Below are 6,050 nucleotides of genomic sequence, written 5' to 3'. Positions count from 1 at the left end.
TTTGTCAGGGGTTATCTGAAAGATTGAAGGATGCCCTTGCTTTTCATGAATACCCAGACTCTTTGGAGAACGCCATGTTTTTAGCAGTACGGCTAGATAGACGTATCAGAGAGAGGTATAGGGCTCCCTCCGCGCAAGGGATCCCTTCTGTGAGTGGTTTCGTCTCTACTGCCTCTCCGGGTGATGTTACAGGTAACTCAGGGGTAGCGGAGGAACCCATGCAGTTGGGTCAGGTTTCTTGCCATTCTGATAGTAGAGACTTTAGGAAAGTGCACAAAATATGTTACTATTGTGGAAAGAGGGGTCATTTTATTTTTGCTTGTCCTTATGTTAAACCACAGGTGGAAAAGAAAAAGAAAAAAAAAACTTCCCTGACACTTGGTAGTATGAATGGTGTGGTGGAGCAGGCAGGTATGCAAGCTCCCTGCAGTTCCCGTTTCCATCTTCCAGCTATGGTGGCGCTAGAGTCAAATAATGTTTTTTGTTGAAGTATTCCTTGATTGTGGTGCTGGGGTAAACCTAATTGACTTTCTTTTCCTTCAAAACCTAGGACTAAGTACTTGCACTTTAGAGAACAAGATTCGTGTTTTTGCAATTGATTCTTCCCCTTTCTCAAAGGAGCCTTACTCACATTGTTCATGGTATTCACTTAAGGGTGGGTGATTCACATGTTGAAATTATTTCTTGTTTTGTCATGAAGGATTTGCTAGCTCCTATAGTTTTGGGGTTGCCATGGTTGACTAGACATAACCCAATTATAGACTGGCAAGCGAGACAAATCATTGGTTGGAGTGAGTTTTGTTCGGATAATTGTCTTGGCACATATATCTCTGGTCTGTCCATTACGGCTTTACCTCAGTATCTCTCGGATTTTGCGGATGTCTTTTCAGAGGGTGGGGCTCAGGAATTGCCCCCTCATCGAGACTATAATTGTCCAGTTAATCTCATTCCGGGGGCTAAGTTGCCAAAGTCTCAGCTTTACAACCTCTCTCAACCCGAAAGAGAGGTCATGCGAAAGTATGTCGCCGAGAGTTTGGCAAAGGCTCATATTAGACCATCTGAGTCTCCAGTGGCAGTAGGTTTGTTATTTGTGAAGAAAAAGGATGGATCACTGAGACCGTGTTTGGATTTTCGGGAATTGAACCGTATTACAGTCCGGGATCCATATTCCCTGCCTTTTGATCTCTGATCTTTTTGATCAGATTGTTGGAGCCAAGGTGTTCTCCAAGTTGGATTTGAGAGGGGTCTACAATCTGATCAGAATCAAGGAGGGGGATGAGTGGAAAACGGCCTTCAATACGCACGAGGGTCATTTTGAGAACCTGGTTATGCCTTTTGGGTTGACGAACGCGCCAGCAGTATTTCAGCGATTCATCAATGACATTTTTCATCATTTGGTGGGGAGGTTCTTAGTAGTTTACCTGGATGACATTTTAATTTATTCTCCTGATCTGAAGACCCATCAGGATCATGTGAGACAGGTTTTGACGATCCTTCGGGAGAATAAATTATATGCCAAATTGGAGAAATGTTTGTTTGCTGTGCAAGAACTTCCGTTCTTGGGATACCTGCTTTCTGATTCTGGTTTTCGTATGGACCCCGAAAAGGTCCGGGCGGTTCTGGAGTGGGAACGACCAGAGAATCAGAAAGCTTTGATGCGGTTCTTGGGATTTACGAATTATTATAGAAAATGTATTTTGAATTATTCTACCATAGTAAAACCTCTCACTGATATGACCAAGAAGGGCGCCGACGTCTGTCTGGTCGGATGAGGCATTGCAGGCCTTTTCGGCTATTAAGGAGCGTTTTGCGTCTGCTCCTATTCTGGTGCAGCCGGATGTGTCTCAGCCATTCGTAGTGGAGGTCGATGCATCAGAGGTGGGGGTTGGAGCGGTGCTGTCACAGGGTTCATCTCCTGGCAAGTGGGTCCCGTGTGCCTTTTTCTCCAAGAAGCTCTCGGTCGCCGAGAGGAATTATGATGTTGGAGATAAAGAGTTGTTGGCTATCAAGTTGGCCTTTGAGGAATGGCGTCACTGGTTGGAGGGGGCGTCTAACCCCGTTACGGTATATACAGACCATAAGAATTTGGCTTACCTGCAATCTGCCAAGCGTCTGAACCCTAGGCAGGCCAGATGGTCACTGTTTTTTACCAGGTTCAATTTTGCGGTTACCTTTCGGCCAGGGGTCAAGAACGTCAAGGCAGATGCCTTGTCTCGCAGCTTTCCTGGGGGAGGTGATTCAGAGGATCCTGCGCCGATTTTAGCGGATGGGGTGGTGGTCTCCGCTCTGTACCCTGAATTGGAGATGGAGGTGTTGGGAGCCCAGGAGGGAGCTCCTGGTTCTTGTCCCCCAGGGAGGTTGTTTGTTCCTGAGGGCCTGCGATACAAGGTGTTCAAGGAACATCACAATACTGTACTCGCTGGACATCCTGGTGGTAAGTCCACCTGTGATCTAGTATCCCGGAGGTTCTGGTGGCCAGGGTTACATAAGAGCATTGAGAATTACGTGACAGCTTGTGAAACCTGCGCTCGGTCAAAGGTTGCTCATACTCAACCGGCTGGTTCACTTCTGGGTCCAAGATTTATTTATAAAATTTATAAAATATTTATAAAATTTCTGCGGTGATCAATCCTGTAGCGTTTCGGCTGGATCTTCCGCAGACTTGGAGGATCCATGATGTGTTCCATAGGTCTTTACTAAAAAAATACCGGTGGAACCATCGCCTTTGCCTCCTCCTCCTGTTCTAGTTTGAGATCTCCAGGATTCTCGACTCTAGAGTTCTTCGGGGTTCCCTTCAGTACCTGGTGCACTGGAGGGGATACGGCCCTGGATGTCAACGCCAGCCGACTGGTGAGGGCTTTTCATAGGTCCCATCTGGATAAGGTTGGTCCGGGGTGTCCGGAGGTCACCCGTAGAAGGGGGGGTGCCACCAGTGCAGTGCGACCAGTGCAGAGCTTGCTCAGGAATGGCAGCAGGCAGGTGTGAGCGCATCTGCACTCACAGTGAGGCGAAGACTTTTGGAAGATGGCCTGGTGTCAAGAAGGGCAGCAAAGAAGCCACTTCTCTCAAAAAAAAACCATCAGGGACAGATTGATCTTCTGCAGAAAGTATGGTGAATGGACTGCTGAGGACTGGGGCAAAGTCATATTCTCCGATGAAGCCTCTTTCCGATAGTTTGGGGCATCTGGAAAAAGGCTTGTCCGGAGAAGAAAAGGTGAGCACTACCATCAGTCCTGTGTCATGCCAACAGTAAAGTATCCTGAGACCATTCATGTGTGGGGTTGCTTCTCATCCAAGGGAGGGGCTCACTCACAATTTTGCCCAAAAAAACAGCCTCACTAGTGACCCTGTGTCATGCCCCGCTCTGACGATGTGCGGAGGTCGGCCAGATTAGCAGCACGAGTTTAGTGTTTGTTTTGGAACCGTGCTGGATCCGCCTCTCATCAGGTGCACTGGGTGGGGTCATTAGTTTAAATAGCACACCATCCCAGTGCTCTGAGCAGATTATAGGAATCACTGTGGTCTTGGAAGCTAGGAAGGAAGGTTGTCTGTTCCAGCTCAGAAAGATAAGTGTGGTTTTAGTTTGGTTGTTTTGTGTCATCTCTCCCATCCAGGTTCTGTGCGAGCAGGCTGCTCCTATTTCCCCTCTTCACCATCTCAGGGAATTTAGGAAATTTCAGCCCAGGCACGGGGACACATCATACCTGCCATCAAGGTCTGCATGTGGGCTGAGCAGTGCAGGGAAAGAGGTCAGGGATTAGCTAGGAGGTGACCCTTCCCCTGTCTCTCGCCCAGAGCCTGGTTGGTGGTTTATTTGTGAGTCTGAGTGCACGTCCGCCGTGACACCCTGCTCCCCCCTTTTCCTGTCACCCCACTAGTGACCCTGCTTCGCCCCTCCTCCTGTCACCCCACTAGTGACCCTGCTTCCCCTCCTCCTGTCACCTCACTAGTGACCCTGCTTCCCCTCCTCCTGTCACCTCACTAGTGGCCCTACTCCCCCCTCCTCATGTCACCTCACTAGTGACCCTGCTTCCCCCTCCTCCTGTCACCCCACTAGTGACCCTGCTTCCCCCTCCTCCTGTCATCCCACTAGTGACCCTGCTCCCCCCTCCTCCTGTCACCCCACTAGTGACCCTGCTTCCCCCTCCTCCTGTCACCTCACTAGTGACCCTGCTTCCCCCTCCTCCTGTCACCTCACTAGTGACCCTGCTCCCCCTCCTCCTGTCACCTCACTAGTGGCCCTGCTTCCCCCTCCTCCTGTCACCTCACTAGTGGCCCTGCTCCCCCCTCCTCCTGTCACCCCACTAGTGGCACTGCTCCCCCCTCCTCCTGTCACCTCACTAGTGACCCTGCTCCCCCTTCCTCCTGTCACCTCACTAGTGGCCATGCTTCCCCCTCCTCCTGTCACCTCACTAGTGACCCTGCTCTCCCCTCCTCATGTCACCCCACTAGTGACCCTGCTCCCCCTTCCTCATGTCACCTCACTAGTGGCCCTGCTCCCACCTCCTCATGTCACCTCACTAGTGGCCCTGCTCCCCCCTCCTCATGTCACCCCACTAGTGACCCTGCTCCCACCTCCTCATGTCACCTCACTAGTGGCCCTGCTCCCCCCTCCTCATGTCACCTCACTAGTGGCCCTGCTCCCACCTCCTCATGTCACCTCACTAGTGGCCCTGCTCCCACCTCCTCATGTCACCTCACTAGTGACCCTGCTCCCCCCTCCTCATGTCACCCCACTAGTGACCCTGCTCCCCCCTCCTCCTGTCACCTCACTAGTGACCCTGCTCCCCCCTCCTCCTGTAACCCCACAGGGAAGAAGCTGAACAGTCTCCACCAACTATGATGGGATCTGTTCAGTTTCCGTTCGGGATCCTGTCTTTTTGCCGGCACAAAAGTGCTGCATACAAGGCTTTTTTGTCTGGTCTTTCGACAGAATCTGCAACAGAGGCTCCAAGCGCAGCCTCCAATGCAGATTTGAAAGCCTGCATATTATGTACACTGCGTGCAGAATTATTAGGCAAATGAGTATTTTGACCACATCATCCTCTTTATGCATGTTGTCTTACTCCAAGCTGTATAGGCTCGAAAGCCTACTACCAATTAAGCATATTAGGTGATGTGCATCTCTGTAATGAGAAGGGGTGTGGTCTAATGACATCAACACCCTATATTAGGTGTGCATAATTATTAGGCAACTTCCTTTCCTTTGGCAAAATGGGTCAAAAGAAGGACTTGACAGGCTCAGAAAAGTCAAAAATAGTGAGATATCTTGCAGAGGGATGCAGCACTCTTAAAATTGCAAAGCTTCTGAAGCGTGATTATCGAACAATCAAGCGTTTCATTCAAAATAGTCAACAGGGTCGCAAGAAGCGTGTGGAAAAACCAAGGCGCAAAATAACTGCCCATGAACTGAGAAAAGTCAAGCGTGCAGCTGCCAAGATGCCACTTGCCACCAGTTTGGCCATATTTCAGAGCTGCAACATCACTGGAGTGCCCAAAAGCACAAGGTGTGCAATACTCAGAGACATGGCCAAGGTAAGAAAGGCTGAAAGACGACCACCACTGAACAAGACACACAAGCTGAAACGTCAAGACTGGGCCAAGAAATATCTCAAGACTGATTTTTCTAAGGTTTTATGGACTGATGAAATGAGAGTGAGTCTTGATGGGCCAGATGGATGGGCCCGTGGCTGGATTGGTAAAGGGCAGAGAGCTCCAGTCCAACTCAGACGCCAGCAAGGTGGAGGTGGAGTACTGGTTTGGGCTGGTATCATCAAAGATGAGCTTGTGGGGCCTTTTCGGGTTGAGGATGGAGTCAAGCTCAACTCCCAGTCCTACTGAAAGTTTCTGGAAGATACCTTCTTCAAGCAGTGGTACAGGAAGAAGTCTGCATCCTTCAAGAAAAACATGATTTTCATGCAGGACAATGCTCCTTCACACGCGTCCAAGTACTCCACAGCGTGGCTGGCAAGAAAGGGTATAAAAGAAAGAAAATCTAATGACATGGCCTCCTTGTTCACCTGATCTGAACCCCATTGAGAACCTGTGGT

This window comes from Bufo bufo, chromosome 5 (genome assembly GCF_905171765.1).
Source record: "Bufo bufo chromosome 5, aBufBuf1.1, whole genome shotgun sequence".
NCBI lineage: Eukaryota > Metazoa > Chordata > Amphibia > Anura > Bufonidae > Bufo > Bufo bufo.
Note: the sequence above shows the minus strand (reverse complement) of the source record.